This window comes from Pseudophryne corroboree, chromosome 6 (genome assembly GCF_028390025.1).
Source record: "Pseudophryne corroboree isolate aPseCor3 chromosome 6, aPseCor3.hap2, whole genome shotgun sequence".
NCBI classification, from domain to species: domain Eukaryota; kingdom Metazoa; phylum Chordata; class Amphibia; order Anura; family Myobatrachidae; genus Pseudophryne; species Pseudophryne corroboree.
Window position 1 is genome coordinate 298,675,589 of NC_086449.1, and position 24,033 is coordinate 298,699,621.

Consider the following 24,033-nt stretch of genomic DNA (forward strand, 5'->3'; position numbering starts at 1 on the left):
CGATAGACCGACCCCAAATAATTCCTCCCCCTTATACGGCAATACTTCCATATGTCGTTTGGAATCCGCATCACCTGACCACTGGCGCGTCCATAAACTTCTTCTGGCAGATATGGACATCGCACTTACTCTTGATGCCAGAGTGCAAATATCTCTCTGTGCATCTCGCATATAAAGAAATGCATCCTTTAACTGCTCTATAGTCAGTAAAATACTGTCCCTATCCAGGGTATCAATATTTTCAGACAGTGACTCCGACCAAGCCACGCCAGCACTGCACATCCAGGCTGAGGCGATTGCTGGTCTCAGTATAACACCCGTATGTGTGTATATACTTTTTAATGTATTCTCCAGCCTCCTATCAGCTGGATCCTTGAGGGCGGCCGTATCAGGAGACGGTAACGCCACTTGCTTTGATAAGCGTGTGAGCGCCTTATCCACCCTAGGAGGTGTTTCCCAGCGCGCCCTAACCTCTGGCGGGAAAGGGTATAATGCCAATAACTTCTTTGAAATTAGCAGTTTTCTATCTGGGGTAACCCACGCTTCATCACACACTTCATTCAGTGCCTCTGATTCAGGAAAAACTATCTGTAGTTTTTTCACACCCCACATAATACCCCTTTTTGTGGTACTTGCAGTATCAGAGATATGCAAAGCCTCCTTCATTGCCGTGATCATATAACGTGTGGCCCTACTGGAAAATACGTTTGTTTCTTCACCGTCGACACTGGATTCAGTGTCAGTGTCAGTGTCTGGGTCTGTGTCGACCGACTGAGGTAAAGGGCGTTTTACAGCCCCTGACGGTGTCTGAGACGCCTGGACAGGTACTAACTGGTTTGCCGGCTGTCTCATGTCGTCAACCGACTTTTGTAGCGTGCTGACACTATCCCGTAATTCCATAAACAAAGCCATCCATTCTGGTGTCGACTCCCTAGGGGGTGACATCACCATTACAGGCAATTGCTCCGCCTCCACGCCAACATCGTCCTCATACATGTCGACACACACGTACCGACACACAGCAGACACACAGGGAATTCTCTGATAGAAGACAGGACCCCACTAGCCCTTTGGGGAGACAGAGGGAGAGTTTGCCAGCACACACCCAAGTGCTATAAATATATATAGGGACAACCTTAATAAGTGTGTTCCCTTTATAGCAGCTCAAATATTATAAATATCGCCAATAAGTGCCCCCCCCCTCTCTGTTTTTACCCTGTTTCTGTAGTGCAGTGCAGGGGAGAGTCCTGGGAGCCTTCCTCGCAGCGGAGCTGGGCAGGAAAATGGCGCTGTGTGCTGAGGAGAATAGGCCCCGCCCCCTTTTCGGCTGGCTTCTTCTCCCGGTTTCTTTGGAACCTGGCAGGGGTTAAATACATCCATATAGCCCCAGGGGCTATATGTGATATATTTTAGCCAGAATAGGTATATTACATTGCTGCCCAGGGCGCCCCCCCCAGCGCCCTGCACCCTCAGTGACCGCTGGTGTGAAGTGTGCGGAGAGCAATGGCGCACAGCTGCAGTGCTGTGCGCTACCTCATGAAGACTGAGACGTCTTCTGCCGCCGGTTTCTGGACCTCTTCTCTATTCGGCATCTGCAAGGGGGTCGGCGGCGCGGCTCCGGTGACCCATCCAGGCTGTACCTGTGATCGTCCCTCTGGAGCTAGTGTCCAGTAGCCTAAGAAGCAAATCCATCCTGCACGCAGGTGAGTTCACTTCTTCTCCCCTAAGTCCCTCGTTGCAGTGAGCCTGTTGCCAGCAGGACTCACTGAAAATAAAAAACCTAACAAACTTTTTCTAAGCAGCTCTTTAGGAGAGCCACCTAGATTGCACCCTGCTCGGACGGGCACAAAAACCTAACTGAGGCTTGGAGGAGGGTCATAGGGGGAGGAGCCAGTACACACCACCTAGTGGTCAAACTTTTAAAATTTTGTGCCCTGTCTCCTGCGGAGCCGCTATTCCCCATGGTCCTGACGGAGTCCCAGCATCCACTAGGACGTCAGAGAAAAGTAATTTCTCATATCCACCAAAGATTCAAACATCCTTACAAGGGAGCTATCCATGCGGCAATTGTAAAGCGTGTACACATGTTTGTAATAAAACTCTTGTTACAGACAAATTTGACCAGCAGATCAACATGAAAGGATACTTCAACTGTAGAACAGAAAATTTAATCTACTGCATTGTATGCCCTTGTAAACTACAATATGTAGGTAAGACCTCACGTATGCTCAAAGTGAGGGCATTAGAACATATTGGCAAAATCTACTACAGTAGCAAAACATTTCCTCCAAGTCCACAACAGTAGAACTCAAGATTTACATATCTTTGGTCCAGAACATGTGAAAATGGGCCTCAGAGGAGGTGATAATATGACAGTCTTGCAGAAATAAGAATCCGAATGGATCTTCAAATTGGACACGTTGATACCTAGAGGTCTCAATGAAAACATCAATTATAGCATTTTTCTTAAGTAATTTGTACTATTCTACTTTGACAACTGGCCAGTTTGCTCCTTAAATTCAATAGTGTGACTGTTCTCTTATTAAATTCACCAACATATTTTTTTGGCAACATACACACTTCTTTCCTTTTTTGTCTCTCTTCTTCTCTTCTTTTCTTTCCTTAGGGGTAATTCCAAGTTGATCGCAGCAGGAAATTTTTTAGCAGTTGGGCAAAACCATGTGCACTGCAGGGGAGGCAGATATAACATGTGCAGAGAGAGTTAGATTTGGGTGTGGTGTGTTCAATCTGCAATCTAATTTGCAGTGTAAAAATAAAGCAGCCGGTATTTATCCTGCACAGAAATAAAATAACCCACCCAAATCTAACTCTCTCTGCACATGTTATATCTGCCTCCCCTGCAGTGCACATGGTTTTGCTGAACTGCTAACAAAATTCCTGCTGCGATCAACTTGGAATTACCCCCCTTGTCTTTTATTGTCCTTCTCTCTCTCTCCCTCTTTTTCTCAATATTTTTCTTCTCCCCAGACTTTTACATCTTCCGTCCCTTCTAGTCTTTCCTTTTCACTTTGCAGTGCGTTCGCCATATACTGTATTATGATTTCAGTCACTATTCATGTACATGCTCTTACATGATCCTATTGTAGCTTGTCACACAACACTTATACAATCACTCTCTCGCTCACTCTAATAAGTTTTCATCACTCATTTATATTTTTTCTTTCTCTTTTTCCCTCCCCCTTTAATATCTGTCTTTCTCTCCATCCCCCATTAATCTGTCTATTTAATTTCCTTTTCACATTGCATCTCTCTCCCTTTTAGCACAGCTTCACACAGTCATCTTCAAAGAAAGAGATTTGAACCTAATCACTGCACATAATAATAAGCAGCCTATGTGATTCGATTGGTGAAGAGTGTCACCCACACTCCAAAAACATAAATATGCAACAATATCACCAATAACGAATCCCTCGGCGCTGAATGAACACAAATATACACCGGTTCTTATTGAAATGTCACAACTGAACTTCCTTCTTCTCTGGATATATCCTCAAAAAGAATAGAGAGAGGGCTTCCGGTTCCGGGTTCATGCTGTGAACAGCGTGTCCGTGCAGCTCCCGGGACGAACCCACCGCTATCAACTTGTAACGGCTCCCCGGAGCCTCCATCGACCAGGGACGAACCTCCCCACTCTCCCCCAGTGCATGGAGAAGTTTCTTGCTCCATCCACCTCCGCCCGCACGCAGTTGTTTCGGCAGGAGAAACGCCGAGCAGAATCAAAGATGGCGCCGGACACAGACTCACCGCCAGCGTCTCCAGCACACAAGAAAGCTGCTCCTGAAACAGATAATTCTGCCACACAGAGACACCCTGATTCCCCCATTACACACTCTGATTTGGCCCAAGCTATAACGGCCACAATGGGACCTCTTTTATCACAGGCTGTCAATGACATATCCACGCAGCTTAAAAACCTCACCCACAGAGTGACCGCAAATGAGACACATATGGGGAAAAAAGCACACGAAATGGCAGATGTGCAACACAACATAATACGCTTGCAAAAGGAAAATTACCACCTTTTAAATAAGCTTGATAATATTGAAAATAGATCCAGGAGAAACAATTTGAGAATAATTGGTATTCCTGAATCAGTGAAAGACACTGCACTGGAGAGTTTTGTGAGCAACACGCTACCGCAGCTGCTTCATATCTCAGACGCTTGCAAAGATATTGTCATAGAAAGGGTACATAGAATTGGCCCCAACCTGCGTCCCGCGGACACCCGTCCCAGAGTGGTCATTTTCCGCTGCTTAAACTACCTCCATAAGCAAGCCATTTGGACTGCCTCTAGACCAATACGCCCGCTGTTATGGGAAAAAAATAAGTTGTTAATATTCCAAGACTTCTCCCCTGAGCTCACAAGGGCCAGAAAGGCCTTCTCACCTATTTGTGCTCAGCTGGTACAGATTAAACGAAAATTCGCCCTCCAATATCCAGCAAAATTACGTATATTCATAGGGGATTCTTTCTATGACTTCTCCACCCCTGGTGACGTGGATGCATTCCTCAAAGATGAAGCTCAAGGGCACCATGATGACATTTCTGACACCACATAGCAATTTTAATAGTTTTCAGAGTCTGCTACTATCCTCCTGAGCTCAAACTACGAGTGACTGCCTAGTGGATATTTACCACTGTTGATCGACATCTACCATTGATGATTGACACCATTCCTCCGACCATCCACCCAATCTTTGCAGAACAATCTTTGCGAGTCTACTCAGGCACAAGCACCTCCTTGTTACATTTGTCTTTTCTGTCATTATTACATGCGTAATTAAGTATATCATAGGTTGTTGTGCTGCCTTTTGATGTCACTAATGACATACAGTTCTCAGTTGCAGTGTATACTCATAACCCCTTCTCATTATCCCCTCCCCATTCCTCCCTTTCCATTATACCTCCTTCCTTCCACCCTCCCCCTCTTCCCACCCTTCCTTTTAATTCAGTAGCATATTATGTTTACAAAAGGTTTGTTCCCTCCTCCTTGTTATTATATGGTGGGTTTTCCCCGGGCAGCTAGGTTCCACCCGAAGTTATCCCTTCCTTTATAATGATGAATCGGAAGCTGGTATGCTGGTCATGCCGTCAAACACCTAGGCTTCCTCCTAGTGAAGTCCTATGCAGGACATTATTGCAATATGTTTTGTTTCTCACAATTCTGTTATCTCTTCTCTTTCTCATCTATCCCTTTCCCTTCCGTCTATACACTTCTACCTACCTAAAATATGGCATACATAGCTCCATCTCTCTGTCTCCTCTCTACATGGTAACTTTTTCTTATGACAACCTCCCACCTTAAGGTGGGCTCTCTGAACGTGGGCGGCATAAACTCCCCAGCCAAGCGTCGGAAAATCCTGCAATACCTGACCAAGCAACACTTAGATTTAGCATATCTACAAGAAACAAACCTGACAGATCTGGAGTCGAACAAACTCGGCACCATGGGCTGGACGGTTGTTGCGGTAGCTCCCTTTTCTTCTAAGGCTCGTGGAGTTATAATTTTAGCCAGATCATCCCTACCTCTAAAGGTTACCAGGGTTACACCCGACCCTAATGGTAGATTTATCATAGCCCAAGCTATCTTACAGGACACATCATATGTACTATGTAACATATACGCACCCAACACCTTCACAAAGTCATTTTTCTCCACTCTGATAGACTAATTATTGGGGGGGGACCTTAATCTAATCTCATCCTCACTCCTTGACCGATCCAACACTACCTCTAAACCCACCTCTTTACCAAAATTCGGGATACCACACTTTGCCTCATCCCTCCAAACCACAGATGTCTGGAGAGCCTTCAAACCTATTGACAGAGAATACACATGCCTCTCGGCCGCACATGGTACCCTGTCACGAATAGATTACTTCCTAATTTCACACATCCTAATCCCTGATATCATTTCCACTAATATAGAATCCATCTCTCTCTCTGATCATGCCCTTATTTGGTTTGATCTCCAACTCTCACATGACCCCTCTACCACAAAAGTCTGGAGATTCCCTACCCATCTATCACGCTCACAATCATTCTGTGAAGCATTAATGGAGAAATGGGATGAACTTTCAGTTAATAACATATCACACCTCACCTCTAATCCTCCAATTTTTTGGCAAACTGCCAAATCAATAATGCGGGGCATGATCATTTCTTACACATCCAGATCCAAAAAACATATAGCCTCATCCTACTTACAACTACAGTCTGATTTAACATGCTCATTCCAACGATTCAAGACATCACCCTCTCCTGAAAACAAAGATACATACACAAAAGCAAAAACCAAATTTGAAGACCATCTTCAAGTTCTAGGTGATAAACATCTGTTTAATATAAATTATAAATACCACAAATTTGGCAACAAAACAGGCAAGCTCTTGACCAACCTACTTCATGGCTCTCGACCTCCTGCGCTTATACACCCTCTAAAAACACAGGAGGGCAAAATAACAACCTCTAACCAACAAGTAACTAAGGTGATGAGATCATTCTATGAATCACTATACTCTGCCCCTACTTCTTCCCCTCTTACAGACACCCCATCCCAGGAAGCATCCCCTCCTTCACCCACATGGGAATATCCATCACTCCCTACCATTCCACAATCTCTTTCTGACACCCTGATGGCACCCATAACGGACGAAGAGATCCTTTCAGTTATCAAACATCTCCAACGAGACAAGGCCCCAGGCCCTGACTGATTCTCAGGCGAATTTTACAAATTGCTAGCCCCCAAAATTATTAACACTCTAGTACTGCTATACAACCATCTCCTCACAAATCTAAACTCTATTAACAAAATTATTAACACTCTAGTACTGCTATACAACCATCTCCTCACAAATCTAAACCCCCCACTCTACTTCACTTCAGCAATAATAAAAACCCTACCCAAACCAAATCGTGACCTGTCTCTACCTAGCTCTTATAGGCCTATATCCTTGCTCAATCTTGACTACAAAATCTTGACTAAGATCCTATCCAACCGCCTCCAACCGATTTTACCCCATATAATCCATCAGGACCAAACTGGCTTTGTTTCTGGCCGCCATTCGGTGATAAATCTGAGGAAGGTCTTCTCGGCCATCCAGTGCATGAATACTTCCCCTCCCTCCAAACCAGCTATTATTCTATCACTGGACGCCGAGAAGGCCTTCGATCTAGTCCTATGGCCTCACTTACATCACACGTTACATAAATTTGGTTTCCCTAAGAAATTTATCAATTTAATATCAGCCTTATACTTAAATTCTACCTCCCAAATCTCCTGCAATGGACTCCTCTCCTCGCCCTTCCCTATAGCTAGAGGCACTAGACAAGGGTGCCCGCTATCACCCTTACTATTCAACATAGCCATTGAACCTCTCGCAATAGCCATCCGTAACTCGACCAATATATCTGGAATTGCTATAGGGCACCCGGAATTAAAGATTTCTCTGTTCGCAGATGATATGATTCTATTCCTTTCCGACCCCTCCTCCTCAGTACCACATGTTATGTCCCTTATCTCAGCTTTGGGCCAAATTGCAGGCCTCAAAATAAACATATCCAAATCTGAAATCTTACCCATTAATGGCCCGTCCTCCATCATTCAAAATATCTCATCTCTCTCTACCTTTCACCTAGCCAAAGAAGGCATAAAATACCTAGGGATCAAAATCGCACCGTCCACAGCCAACATCTATAAACTTAACTACACCCCCTTACTAACTAAAATAGCCACTCTTTATGATAACTGGAAGGATCTCCTATTATCACTCTTGGGTCGCCTCGCTGCTGTAAAGAGTATTATTTTCCCCAAAATTTTTTACCTCATTCAAATGCTGCTACTCTCTTTGAAATCCTCAGACTTTACCACCTTTGACAAATTAACCTCCAGATTTTTATGGAAACATAAAAAATCCAGAATTTCACTGACCAAATTACAAAATCCCATCAAACAAGGAGGTCTCAAAGCCCCCAATCTTCGCATGTATACACATTCGGTCATGTTCCGCTACATCTCGGACTGGATTTTGGAATTCTCCACATATACAGATGTAGATCTTGACATGGCCATGTTTGCACCCTAATCCCCATGTGCATTACTCCACTCCAGTAAGCAAGAAATCCCAACACATATATACAACAACATCATTTTCACGGACACATACAAAACCTGGATCTCCATCAACAAAATCTTACACCAAAACAACTCTACATCCATACACATTCCACTATGGAGCAACCCAGGGTTTCCCCCATCCTTAACCAACTGCCTGTACCTTGAATGGAAGGCTAAGGGACTGTCGACAACTGCAAAAGTCTTTGACCCAGGGGGAATACCACTCTTTCTCCACCCTCCAACAGAAGTACCAACTTCCTAACTCCCAATTTTTCATGTTTCTTCAAGCACGCTATTTCGCAATATCTCTTCATACACACACTTTCCATGCAGACAAACAAGATCTCATAATCTCATTACTCCAATCTCTATCACACAGACCGTACAAGACTAACCTTCTCTATCCCAAACTGATGTTCGCCAGGGACCCTGCCTTCTCCTCATCAAACACAGCTAGCTGGGCTCAAGATATACCAATGGTTTCGAAAATCACTGATCTATGCCCTACCCTCAACTTAACTATGCGTTGGCTTAACTCCTCATATTTACAGGAGGTCCACTTCAGAACTATCCATAGGGCTTATATATCCCCTGCACAGAGAAGCCACATGGTTTTGGAAGAATCGGGAGACTGCCCAAAATGCTCAGCACACCAAGCCAAATTTCTACATTCCTTCTGGTCATGTGGAAAGATCAAAAAATTCTGGCACAAAGTTATAGCCTACGTCAATAAACTATTTAATGCCAAGGTAAAACCTGACATCCTAGCATGCTTATGCGCAAATTTCACTAATTGGAGAATTGGTCCACATACATCTCAGATCAATCCTCTACTTACTATTATAGTCACAATTGCAAAAAAGATAATCCTCATCCATTGGACCACCAAATCCACTCCATCCCTTAATGAGGTAGAGCAGAAACTGAGACAGCTCTTTCTCTTTGACAGAAGATCTTTGATTTTGGCCAGAGGTGAGAACCTTTCCAAATTTATGAACAAATGGCACTTCTATATTCTATCTCTACCGGAAGACGTGAGAACATCACTAACCAAAGTGTTTGACATAAATCAATGGTCTAGCCATTGAAGTATAATGAGCATTTTGTTTTCTGTTTTTCAAAGTACAGAATCCATTGTAGGTTTGAAAGTTTATCACCCTCTGTACAATATCCCTCCCCGCTTCCTCTGGAGTGTCGCCCAGGTTCGGAGAGCTCGCCCCCTCTTAGCCACCTTTCTCTCATCCTCACGGTTACCAACCCTCGAAGTATATTATCTGACAGAGACAGACAAGTATAATGTGCATTCCTTGTGATGTCAATAAAAGTTTCTTCAAGCACAAATACACCTAGGTAGAGCTATATTTCTTCTCTGACCTTTCTTCCTTTTCTACCCTTTTCTTTTATCTCTCTCTTCCGCTCTTTTCCTTATTATCTCTATTCTCTATCTCACCTTTTCTTTCTCTCTATATATTCTTTCATCTCTCGCCCCTTCTTTATAGGCATACTCCATACCATCCAGTTTTATGGAGTAACATTCTAAGGCTACGATGTTTTGCAAAAGCCATTAAACATCCGGCAATCGCCTTCTCCAAATTCATTTCAGCAACAGCTCTTTCACCGAAACGGACGGCATTATAATGACATGCCAGCCACTAATAGTGACAAGTATCTAGCTCGTAACAATGTTATGTTGTACTCTTTGCTATATAAAAATGTTAAAAAGGGTTCCAGTTTGAAATGTCATGTTACAACATTGCCGTTTAGAGTTGTTTTTTATTATTTTAGTTATTGAAGTCAAGATTCATTTTCAAACCGAGAACAACAAGATAAGACTAGCCTAAAGTTTTACTATTGTGTATCTCCTGCTCCATGTCTCATTGAATACAAATGTTGTATTATGGATGTATACCATTAATAAAAATAAAAATTGTTATATAAAAAAAAAGAAGAAGAGAGAGACACTTCATAGGGCAAAAGGTGTATGTTCAAAGATGGTCAGGATGTCAATGGTTAAATGGACTCCTACCATATATGTAGGTCTACAACACAAGTAGACAACTGAATAGATATAAATGATTTCTGTGCAACACACCCAGCACAACAGACGGACACTGGAGGGCGGCCCTAGGGTTAATTACACCAGTGTGGATGCCTCTCCCCAGACATCAAAGATATATATAGAACGGGTAAATAGGAATAAAATACCACAGGGCGCCACAAAATTCACAGTATATAAAATATATACAATACGTCCCTTATGTAGCTGGATTCAATTTCAGATAAACAGACTTTTCTCCTCATTCATGGATGTATTCACATGTAAAATATGAAGCAGAGAATACCATCATGTGCAGACAGTATAAAATTTAATGAACATCATGCAAGATGTAAACATAAAACAGAAATTAAAAACAAATGACAGCTACAGTGGAACCACGAAATAATTACCAGATGGTCTGAGAACCCTATAAAAGTTCTCAGACAAGCTCTTAAATCACCAACGACCACCAGGATCAGGAAGCTGGGAACGGGAATCTGGTCCTTATTAAGCCGGATCGACTAGCTGATGGGATGTGCAGGATAGCCAACGCGCTTCAACTCCTTCCTGGAGTCTTTTTCAAGGCATAATAGACATGATAGAATGGTGTCCTATTTACATACACTTGTAACCAATCAAAATGTCCCTTTCCGGCGGGACTGCGGTCTCCTATGATTGTAGTGAACACATGTATCGGGGCGTCATATCCGGTGTGCCCTCTAGTACATCATTTCCTGTGAGTCTCCCGTTTGTGTCAAACAAAAGCCGTAGGATGTTACTTCCGGTTTTACCCCCGGCGGCGCATCACTCCCGATGCGTCTGTTGTTCCCGAGTCACTTCCGGCGGCACGTCACTTCCGCCGCGTTCCACGGCTTTTGAGATGGAAATAAACAAAGTCCCATATCGGAAGTCCATTCCGCACAGCGGAACCACAATTGTCCACATAAAGTCCTCTAATATTTATAAAAGCTGAAATAACAAAACAAAACCATATTGTTTAAAAACAAGAACAAAACAATTTATAATATAATAGAAAGTGAATGGAATTATCTTCTCCCATTAAAACCATCATGTATATATATTAGGGTATCTTACAAAACTTTTGAAGGGACAGGGATCCGTAATGGCACAGTGTGCCCATAATGGAAACCCATAAAGATGCATATAGTATACAAGAATAGAGAGAGTTGAGAGAATATAGAGGTGCAAACAGATTTCTAAATGAACCACTTGAGCTCAAAATCTTTATTCAGGCCCATCGGGTGAAGGGTATTGCATTCATATATAAGTTGCATCTCCTTTTTGGCTAATAACCTAGTATTGTCCCGCTGGCGTTGATTGTTTTTAATTATCTTAATCGCTGCAAATTGCACTATCCCCCTAGTGGAACATTCATGATGGCCCTTAAAGTGGTTTGATAGGGCATGAGTATCAAGGCCCTTTTTTATGTTTCTGCAATGTTCACTAAGGCGGATTTTAAAGGGTCGAGTAGTATGGCCAATATAGAAGAGATTGCATTTACACTGGATGAAATAAACCACATTCTTGGTGTTACACGTGATGAAATCCAGGATCTTCACGGTGTTTCCATTAATGCTGATGGATTCTAATTTTTTTGAGCCGTCGCTGGGAATCTCCCTACATCCAACGCACATTCCACAGCGGTGAAAGCCCTGAGTTGTAATTCTTGGTTCTCGTTTTTTTGGGGGCAGATAGCTTTTAACTAGGGTTTTTCTCAGATTGGGAGCCTTTTTATAGATGAATTTTGGATATGTGGGTAACGATGCTCCTATAATTGGGTCCTTTTTTAATATGGCCCAATTTCGTCTCACAGAATTCTCCAATGATCTATATTGTGAGTTGAAACTTGTGACGAATGCCCATTCAAACTTCTCCCGGGTCGACTGTTTGGTGATATTTCCTTCCAGAAGAACCTTCCTGTCGATCTTATCCACCTCTTGTATGGCATTCTGTATTTTCTCCCGATTATATCCACTTCTTTCAAACCTCTCTTTCAATGCACTGGATTGTTCTTGATACACTTCTTTTGTCGTGCAATTCCTTTTTAGACGTTTTAATTGTCCTTGGGGGATACTATCCAGCCAGTTGGAATGATGGCAGCTATCCACATGAATATAACTAAGAGAATCCGTTTCTTTCGTAAATGTCTTAGTGCAGAGGCAATTATTTTCAACGTAAATGGTTAAATCTAAGAAATTTACAGATACCCTATCTATAGTGTACGTAAGATGTATATTTAGAGAGTTGTTGTTTAGGTGGGAACAGAAAAGATCCAAAGATGGCAAATCCCCTCTCCATATGAATATAATGTCATCAATATACCGCCTCCAGGACACCAGGTTCGCTCCAAATGGGTTGTTGTTAAAGACAAAGTCTGATTCCCACTTGCCCATGAAAATATTAGCATAACTGGGAGCGAACCTGGTGCCCATGGCCGTGCCCACCTTTTGGACATAATAATCATTCTCTACAATGAAGTAGTTGTTCGTGAGGATAAACCTAATACCTTCTAAAATGAATTCTTGAGTGTCCTTCTTCAATAGACTGGCCTCCAGAAAGGTTTTCGTGGCCAGAATTCCTGCCTCATGCTCTATAATAGAATAGAGCGACTTCACGTCAGCTGTTACTAACACATAGTTCTCATTCCACTCTATATTGGACAGAAAGGATAAAGCATCTTTTGTGTCTTTTAGATGAGAGGGATTGTTTAATACCAGCGGTTGGAGGAAAAAATCAATGTATTCTGATAAGTTGGCCGTGGCCGAATCGACCCCCGACACAATAGGTTGGCCTGGAGGGTGTGTCGCATCCTTATGGACTTTGGGAAGTAGGTAAAGACTGGGGACCGTTGGAGTCAGGTTCAGTATGAATTCCTTTTCTCTATCCTCTAATACCCCCATGTTGTTATATTTCTCCAGCAGAGTCTGTAACTTAGAGACTATCTTTGCTGTGGGATCCGTCCTAAGTTTAGAATATTGACTTTGATCCTTTACATGTAAATCTAGTTCTTTGCTATACCAGTCACTGTTCATAACAACTACTCCTCCACCTTTATCGGCCGGTTTAATTGTTATATCCTTGTTGGATCTTAATTCTTTAAGCGCTGTTCTCTCTTTATAGGAGATGTTACATTTGAATCTTCTCGGTTTAATATTTCTGAGATCTTCCTGTACCATCTCACTAAAGGTCTCAATAAAATTGCCCTTTACATGGGAAGGGGAAAAAGCCGATTTAGGTTTAAAGGGTGTCGAGTTTGTTATCTCAGCTTGACCCAGATCTCCTATAAGTGACTTGGTTGCAAAAAACTTTTTTAAACACAGTTTGCGTACAAATTTGTGTATATCAACAAAAGTTTCGAATTTGTTGATAGAGGTAGAGGGTGCATACTTTAGCCCCTTTTCCAGCACACTTTTTTCGTGCTTGGTTAATATGTGTGAACTGATGTTAAAGATTTTAACACCTTGGGATTCTTTATCTGGCTCTATCACCTCCAAGTTAGACCCTGATATACCTTTCACACATGGAAGTTTCTTATTTTTCTTCTTTTTTAATCTATACAGTTGATTTTTTTCTTTGTTTCTCCTCTGTACGACGATTCCGTCCTTTCTTTTTTCCTCCTCTTTTCCCTCTATGGGTCCGAAAATGTTCTACTTCCACCGTACTGTCCAGTCGCGTTTGTCTAAAAAACGTGGATTTCCCTCTTTTTCGTTTAGGGCCTCGTATCTATTTCTCAATTGTATTGGTCTAATACCCCTAAATCTCCAGTCCTTTCCATCTCTTTGTCTTCCGCCATTATCCCTTCTGGTGATGGAATGATCTTCCGAATCCTCATGTCCATGATAGTTTCTATTGCGGTTCTCTCCGTACCTCTCGGTTCTTCCTTGTTGGTATCGATGATTTTCTGGTCTATTTGAAAAGGTTCTTGATCTGTATCTATCTTCTTTATAATTAAATGTATCATTTTCCCTTCTTCTGCCTCTCCTAATAGGTCCGCCTCTTTGGTGGATATTCGCCTTCCTCCAGTCTTGTTCAACTTCCCGTTGTGGTGTTCTCCGTCTATCAGGCGAATGATCATCTATATATTCATGGGATGTATTAGCGATATCTGCTGTCTCATCCTCAGATGTGTTAGCCTCTTTTTTATCTCTAATAAACTTTCTGATCTTTCTGTCTTCTAGAATTTTTTCTTGTTTTTTGATGTTGCTTTCAATTCTGTTTTTGAACTCTTTGTAATCAGTTAGATCACTGAAGGGGGTAATCAGATCTTTATGTTTTTTAATCTCATTATCCAAATCGCTAAGTTCCTTTTTTCTTTCGCTTATAATTAAATTTATCAGAGCGAAGGAACACTCATTGATGATTCTATCCCACTCATCCTTAAAGGTCTCAGAGGCCGTATCAAAAGAGGCCTTTTTATTGATCCTCAGACCCTTTGGGATGAGATCATGGGCTAGATATTTTTCTAATGTCACGGTTTCCCACCAGATCTTGTTTTCCTTAAGTAAAGTGGATTCTAACTTTCTCATAATATTTTCTAAGCTGACATCTAGTAAATCGATACGTTCAACCTCATCTTTAAATAGGTTGTCGAGCATAGACCTTCTTTGATCACGGTATTTGAACATAATTGCAGCTAGGTGAAACACAGAAAAATGGGGAGAATAGGGTGTACAGAGAATAGATATAAATGATTTCTGTGCAACACACCCAGCGCAACAGACGGACACTGGAGGGCGGCCCTAGGGTTAATTACACCAGTGTGGATGCCTCTCCCCAGACATCAAAGATATATATAGAACGGGTAAATAGGAATAAAATACCACAGGGCGCCACAAAATTCACAGTATATAAAATATATACAATACGTCCCTTATGTAGCTGGATTCAATTTCAGATAAACAGACTTTTCTCCTCATTCATGGATGTATTCACATGTAAAATATGAAGCAGAGAATACCATCATGTGCAGACAGTATAAAATTTAATGAACATCATGCAAGATGTAAACATAAAACAGAAATTAAAAACAAATGACAGCTACAGTGGAACCACGAAATAATTACCAGATGGTCTGAGAACCCTATAAAAGTTCTCAGACAAGCTCTTAAATCACCAACGACCACCCGGATCAGGAAGCTGGGAACGGGAATCTGGTCCTTATTAAGCCGGATCGACTAGCTGATGGGATGTGCAGGATATCCAACGCGTTTCAACTCCTTCCTGGAGTCTTTTTCAAGGCATAATAGACATGATAGAATGGTGTCCTATTTACATACACTTGTAACCAATCAAAATGTCCCTTTCCGGCGGGACTTCGGTCTCCTATGATTGTAGTGAACACATGTATCGGGGCGTCATATCCGGTGTGCCCTCTAGTACATCATTTCCTGTGAGTCTCCCGTTTGTGTCAAACAAAAGCCGTAGAACGTTACTTCCGGTTTTACCCCCGGCGGCGCATCACTCCCAATGCGTCTGTTGTTCTCGAGTCACTTCCGGCGGCACGTCACTTCCGCCGCGTTCCACGGCTTTTGAGATGGAAATAAACAAAGTCCCATATCGGAAGTCCATTCCGCACAGCGGAACCACAATAGTCCACATAAAGTCCTCTAATATTTATAAAAGCTGAAATAACAAAACAAAACCATATTGTTTAAAAACAAGAACAAAAACAATTTATAATATAATAGAAAGTGAATGGAATTATCTTCTCCCATTAAAACCATCATGTATATATATTAGGGTATCTTACAAAACTTTTGAAGGGACAGGGATCCGTAATGGCACAGTGTGCCCATAATGGAAACCCATAAAGATGCATATAGTATACAAGAATAGAGAGAGTTGAGAGAATATAGAGGTGCAAACAGATTTCTAAATGAACCACTTGAGCTCAAAATCTTTATTCAGGCCCATCGGGCGAAGGGTATTGCATTCATATATAAGTTGCATCTCCTTTTTGGCTAATAACCTAGTATTGTCCCGCTGGCGTTGATTGTTTTTAATTATCTTAATCGCTGCAAACTGCACTATCCCCCTAGTGGAACATTTATGATGGCCCTTAAAGTGGTTTGATAGGGCATGAGTATCAAGGCCCTTTTTTATGTTTCTGCAATGTTCACTAGGGCCGCCCTCCAGTGTCCGTCTGTTGCGCTGGGTGTGTTGCACAGAAATCATTTATATCTATTCTCTGTACACCCTATTCTCCCCAATTTTCTGTGTTTCACCTAGCTGCAATTATGTTCAAATACCGTGATCAAAGAAGGTCTATGCTCGACAACCTATTTAAAGATGAGGTTGAACGTATCGATTTACTAGATATCAGCTTAGAAAATATTATGAGAAAGTTAGAATCCACTTTACTTAAGGAAAACAAGATCTGGTGGGAAACCGTGACATTAGAAAAATATCTAGCCCATGATCTCATCCCAAAGGGTCTGAGGATCAATAAAAAGGCCTCTTTTGATACGGCCTCTGAGACCTTTAAGGATGAGTGGGATAGAATCATCAATGAGTGTTCCTTCGCTCTGATAAATTGAATTATAAGCGAAAGAAAAAAGGAACTTAGCGATTTGGATAGTGAGATTAAAAAACATAAAGATCTGATTACCCCCTTCAGTGATCTAACTGATTACAAAGAGTTCGAAAACAGAATTGAAAGCAACATCAAAAAACAAGAAAAAATTCTAGTAGACAGAAAGATCAGAAAGTTTATTAGAGATAAAAAAGAGGCTAACACATCTGAGGATGAGACAGCAGATATCGCTAATACATCCCATGAATATATAGATGATCATTCGCCTGATAGACGGAGAACACCACAACGGGAAGTTGAACAAGACTGGAGGAAGGCGAATATCCACCAAAGAGGCGGACCTATTAGGAGAGGCAGAAGAAGGGAAAATGATACATTTAATCATAAAGAAGATAGATACAGATCAAGAACCTTTTCAAATAGACCAGAAAATCATCGATACCAACAAGGAAGAACCGAGAGGTACGGAGAGAACCGCAATAGAAACTATCATGGACATGAGGATTCGGAAGATCATTCCATCACCAGAAGGGATAATGGCGGAAGACAAAGAGATGGAAAGGACTGGAGATTTAGGGGTATTAGACCAATACAATTGAGAAATAGATACGAGGCCCTAAACGAAAAAGAGGGAAATCCACGTTTTTTAGACAAACGCGACTGGACAGTACGGTGGAAGTAGAACATTTTCGGACCCATAGAGGGAAAAGAGGAGGAAAAAAGAAAGGACGGAATCGTCGTACAGAGGAGAAACAAAGAAAAAAATCAACTGTATAGATTAAAAAAGAAGAAAAATAAGAAACTTCCATGTGTGGAAGGTATATCAGGGTCTAACTTGGAGGTGATAGAGCCAGATAAAGAATCCCAAGGTGTTAAAATCTTTAACATCAGTTCACACATATTAACCAAGCACGAAAAAAGTGTGCTGGAAAAGGGGCTAAAGTATGCACCCTCTACCTCTATCAACAAATTCGAAACTTTTGTTGATATACACAAATTTGTACGCAAACTGTGTTTAAAAAAGTTTTTTGCAACCAAGTCACTTATAGGAGATCTGGGTCAAGCTGAGATAACAAACTCGACACCCTTTAAACCTAAATCGGCTTTTTCCCCTTCCCATGTAAAGGGCAATTTTATTGAGACCTTTAGTGAGATGGTACAGGAAGATCTCAGAAATATTAAACCGAGAAGATTCAAATGTAACCTCTCCTATAAAGAGAGAACAGCGCTTAAAGAATTAAGATCCAACAAGGATATAACAATTAAACCGGCCGATAAAGGTGGAGGAGTAGTTGTTATGAACAGTGACTGGTATAGCAAAGAACTAGATTTACATGTAAAGGATCAAAGTCAATATTCTAAACTTAGGACGGATCCCACAGCAAAGATAGTCTCTAAGTTACAGACTCTGCTGGAGAAATATAACAACATGGGGGTATTAGAGGATAGAGAAAAGGAATTCATACTGAACCTGACTCCAACGGTCCCCAGTCTTTACCTACTTCCCAAAGTCCATAAGGATGCGACACACCCTCCAGGCCAACCTATTGTGTCGGGGGTCGATTCGGCCACGGCCAACTTATCAGAATACATTGATTTTTTCCTCCAACCGCTGGTATTAAACAATCCCTCTCATCTAAAAGACACAAAAGATGCTTTATCCTTTCTGTCCAATATAGAGTGGAATGAGAACTATGTGTTAGTAACAGCTGACGTGAAGTCGCTCTATTCTATTATAGAGCATGAGGCAGGAATTCTGGCCACGAAAACCTTTCTGGAGGCCAGTCTATTGAAGAAGGACACTCAAGAATTCATTTTAGAAGGTATTAGGTTTATCCTCACGAACAACTACTTCATTGTAGAGAATGATTATTATGTCCAAAAGGTGGGCACGGCCATGGGCACCAGGTTCGCTCCCAGTTATGCTAATATTTTCATGGGCAAGTGGGAATCAGACTTTGTCTTTAACAACAACCCATTTGGAGCGAACCTGGTGTCCTGGAGGCGGTATATTGATGAAATTATATTCATATGGAGAGGGGATTTGCCATCTTTGGATCTTTTCTGTTCCCACCTAAACAACAACTCTCTAAATATACATCTTACGTACACTATAGATAGGGTATCTGTAAATTTCTTAGATTTAACCATCTACGTTGAAAATAATTGCCTCTGCACTAAGACATTTACGAAAGAAACGGATTCTCTTAGTTATATTCATGTGGATAGCTGCCATCATTCCAACTGGCTGGATAGTATCCCCCAAGGACAATTAAAACGTCTAAAAAGGAATTGCACGACAAAAGAAGTGTATCAAGAACAATCCAGTGCATTGAAAGAGAGGTTTGAAAGAAGTGGATATAATCGGGAGAAAATACAGAATGCCATACAAGAGGTGGATAAGATCGACAGGAAGGTTCTTCTGGAAGGAAATATCACCAAACAGTCGACCCGGGAGAAGTTTGAATGGGCATTCGTCACAAGTTTCAACTCACAATATAGATCATTGGAGAATTCTGTGAGACGAAATTGGGCCATATTAAAAAAGGACCCAATTATAGGAGCATCGTTACCCACATATCCAAAATTCATCTATAAAAAGGCTCCCAATCTGAGAAAAACCCTAGTTAAAAGCTATCTGCCCCCAAAAAAACGGGAACCAAGAATTACAACTCAGGGCTTTCACCGCTGTGGAATGTGCGTTGGATGTGGGGAGATTCCCAGCGACGGCTCAAAAAAATTAGAATCCATCAGCATTAATGGAAACACCGTGAAGATCCTGGATTTCATCACGTGTAACACCAAGAACGTGGTTTATTTCATCCAGTGTAAATGCAATCTCTTCTATATTGGCCGTACTACTCGACCCTTTAAAATCCGCCTTAGTGAACATTGCAGAAACATAAAAAAGGGCCTTGATACTCATGCCCTATCAAACCACTTTAAGGGCCATCATGAATGTTCCACTAGGGGGATAGTGCAATTTGCAGCGATTAAGATAATTAAAAACAATCAACGCCAGCGGGACAATACTAGGTTATTAGCCAAAAAGGAGATGCAACTTATATATGAATGCAATACCCTTCACCCGATGGGCCTGAATAAAGATTTTGAGCTCAAGTGGTTCATTTAGAAATCTGTTTGCACCTCTATATTCTCTCAACTCTCTCTATTCTTGTATACTATATGCATCTTTATGGGTTTCCATTATGGGCACACTGTGCCATTACGGATCCCTGTCCCTTCAAAAGTTTTGTAAGATACCCTAATATATATGCATGATGGTTTTAATGGGAGAAGATAATTCCATTCACTTTCTATTATATTATAAATTGTTTTTGTTCTTGTTTTTAAACAATATGGTTTTGTTTTGTTATTTCAGCTTTTATAAATATTAGAGGACTTTATGTGGACAATTGTGGTTCCGCTGTGCGGAATGGACTTCCGATATGGGACTTTGTTTATTTCCATCTCAAAAGCCGTGGAACGCGGCGGAAGTGACGTGCCGCCGGAAGTGACTCGGGAACAACAGACGCATCGGGAGTGATGCGCCGCCGGGGGTAAAACCGGAAGTAACGTCCTACGGCTTTTGTTTGACACAAACGGGAGACTCACAGGAAATGATGTACTAGAGGGCACACCGGATATGACGCCCCGATATATGTGTTCACTACAATCATAGGAGACCGGAGTCCCGCCGGAAAGGGACATTTTGATTGGTTACAAGTGTATGTAAATAGGACACCATTCTATCATGTCTATTATGCCTTGAAAAAGACTCCAGGAAGGAGTTGAAACGCGTTGGCTATCCTGCACATCCCATCAGCTAGTCGATCCGACTTAATAAGGACCAGATTCCCGTTCCCAGCTTCCTGATCCGGGTGGTCGTTGGTGATTTAAGAGCTTGTCTGAGAACTTTTATAGGGTTCTCAGACCATCTGGTAATTATTTCGTGGTTCCACTGTAGCTGTCATTTGTTTTTAATTTCTGTTTTATGTTTACATCTTGCATGATGTTCATTAAATTTTATACTGTCTGCACATGATGGTATTCTCTGCTTCATATTTTACATGTGAATACATCCATGAATGAGGAGAAAAGTCTGTTTATCTGAAATTGAATCCAGCTACATAAGGGACGTATTGTATATATTTTATATACTGTGAATTTTGTGGCGCCCTGTGGTATTTTATTCCTATTTACCCGTTCTATACAAGTAGACAACTGCACAGGTGTTTAAGAGGGTTTTATCCCACCACGGATTAACAGCCACGTATCCTCAAAGGAAATGGAAAAATTCCGCCATAGCGTAATCAAGTAATTTAATATATAAAAACAATAAAATAACAATAAAATATATACAGAGGCAGTAGTGTTGGACTGTCACCCGGTGGAATGGTCCACTATACAAAGCAGACAAACAAGCATGAGTGTAGTAAATTCAGGCGTCCCTGCAAGCTCAATCCAACACCGGTGGAAGTCCAATCTCCTGTCCCCAACCTCCTTATGATCATTCTCACCTCACAATCCAATCACCATAAACTCCACACAGATAAATTTGACCTGCATATAATCATACACATTCCTTTTTATTTCACAATATAACAACTCCTTAACACCTATTCATTCATTCATTCATTCATTCACACCTTTCCTCCTCTCACACTATTAACGTATACTTAGCCACTTCTCAGATTCTTTTATCACTACGGAATATAGATTAATCATTTAGTGTATATATAACTAACATGGATGCGATCAATAATCTACAATATTCCTCTATACCAGGTGTTACATAGTGACACTGGTAAAATGTAATATTAATACCTTTTCCATACATATACTAATTGAGAGTGTACTCTGTTAGATATTTATAGTTTGTATTCACATCACAAAATTTCTATATATTTTTTTCAATTCTTTATGTTTACATTCTTTTTTTATTTTTTATAATCTATGCATAATAAGATACACAAGCTATCTTTTAAGATCCTAACAACTGGGTTTCCATAGTGATTTAGGATGAAATTTGGAGAACAGTGCCATAGGAGCAATCAGATGCCACTCAAAATCCCAAGCAGGTGATTGGCTATTTGAAACCTTTTGTGCTCACCACTGGGGCTAGTGGAGTAAGGCTCCCGTGATCAAGCCCAGTGGTGAAACGAACGTTGGGATTGACGTCACCAGTTGACATCATCGCAGTCACACCCCTTCTGGAATGGGCGGCCGCATCACTGAGGCCGGGGCAGGGGAATTTGGAGTGAGGTAATGGTGTGGTAATGCCGAGGACGTGAGGGAGATGCTGGATTTGGATCAGCACAGCCTATTCATTGATGGCTCACACACGGAGGGTAATTATGAGTTGATCGCAGCAGCAAGTTTGTTAGCAATTCAGCAAAACCATGTGCACTGCAGGGGGGGCAGATATAACATGTACAGAGAGAGCTAGATTTGGGTGGGTTATTTCATTTCTGTGCAGGGTAAATACTGGCTGCTTTATTTTTACACTGCAATTTAGATTTCAGTTTGAACACACCACACCCAAATCTAAATCTCTCTGTACATGTTATATCTGTCCCCCCTGCAGTGCACATGGTTTTGCCCAACTGCTAACAAATTTCCTGCTGCGATCAACTCAGAATTAGGCCCACAGACTGTACTTGAATGTATTTCTCCAGTTTGGTCTCTGGGCTGTCCCAAATCAAGAAAATATTGTCATTGAAGTGCTATCAGTACCTAGGTTTTGGTACTAATTAACCCCACAATTACACTCTCAACACTTCTCACACACATCTCTCGCTCTCCCCTGCTCTCAAGTGTCTCAGCCAGCAACCATAAGGCAGCAATGGATCATTAGGCGGGTGTGGTTCGTTTTATCGACAGTATCTAGGTCGACAATGTTTAGGTCGACCACTATAGGTCGACAGTCACTAGGTCGACATGAATGGAAGGTCGACAGGGTTTCTAGGACGACAGGTCTAAAGGTCGACATGAGGATTTTTTTTTTTTTTGTCGTTTTCTTCGTAAAGTGACCGGGATCCCAAATTAGTGCACCGCGTCCCCTCGCATGGCTCGCTTCACTCGCCATGCTTCGGGCATGGTGCCTTCGCTCCGCTACCGCTTCGCTCGGCACACTTTACCGTTCCAATCGTAGTCCACGTGGATCGTTAAGTATGAAAAGAAAAAAATTTGAAAAACTCATGTCGACCTTTAGACTTGTCGACCTAGCACATGTCGACCTAGAAACCCTGTCGACCTTCCATCCATGTTGACCTAGTGACTGTCGACCTATAGTGGTCGACCTAAACATTGTCGACCTAGACACTGTCGATCTTCAGACCGGATCCCCATTAGGCTGTATGCTACCTATATATCAAATACACATGGCAATGACCGTGTGATCCAGAGACCTTGCCCATTTTCCTTGGTTCATATTTATACAATTACATTGGAGTGCCTATATCATCTAAACCAATTGATTTATTATGACCCATAAACAATGTTCATTTATTTCTCCTGGTTTTTGAATGACACAATTATATGTGGATGCTGATATCCCTGGAAATAATTGATTTATCCAGTCCCTGACAATGTGCCAGTATAAACACATCAAGATGTTTTACTTATGTTTATTAGTGATTTTTTGACATTTGATTGACCATACTTACATCAGCATAACAACGTTAATGTCTATATATGATTTACATCAGCATAACAACGTTAATGTCCATATATGATTAAGATACATTTGTTGAATTTTTTCTTTGCTGAAATCTGAATTTAAAAACTGTCTTGGTTAATATGTGATGCCTTCAGACTCCAGCTTACAGCATTTTCATTCTTTTATGTATCTTATGGTACACACAGTAAGCATGGAGACTTCACCCACATATGAAGATGTTTATGCACATTTATGATAAATTGTTTATGTCAGTGGAACTGGACTGACACTTTGCATGGCAGTAAGATACTATATGTATTTATGGGAGATCTTGTTCCTCCATATATTTGAATATCTCACCATGGTAAAATATATTGTTTAGTATTACTAGGAGATCTGGTTTCTTCATATATTTTGAATATCCCACCATGGTAAAATCTATTGTTTAGTATCACTAGTGCCATTAACTATTTGAGCTCTAGTATATTAAGTATCTGTATGAATTCTTTTATTTATGTTCATCTGTGGAATTTAACAGTACTTTATCACTCTCATCTGGTTGACAGCAGTACTGATCATGGCTTTGCTCTCTACAGTGAACAATTTGCAGTCACAACAGACAGCAGAAGTGTCTTATCTTCATT

The 24,033-nt window shown here is 41.3% G+C and overlaps 1 protein-coding gene across 1 annotated transcript in view; it reads left to right on the top strand.

The window, feature by feature from the left end:
• LOC134932100 (tetratricopeptide repeat protein 24-like) overlaps positions 1 to 24,033 on the top strand; it is a 270,982-nt gene that overhangs the window by 25,481 nt on the left and 221,468 nt on the right. The window lies entirely within an intron of this gene.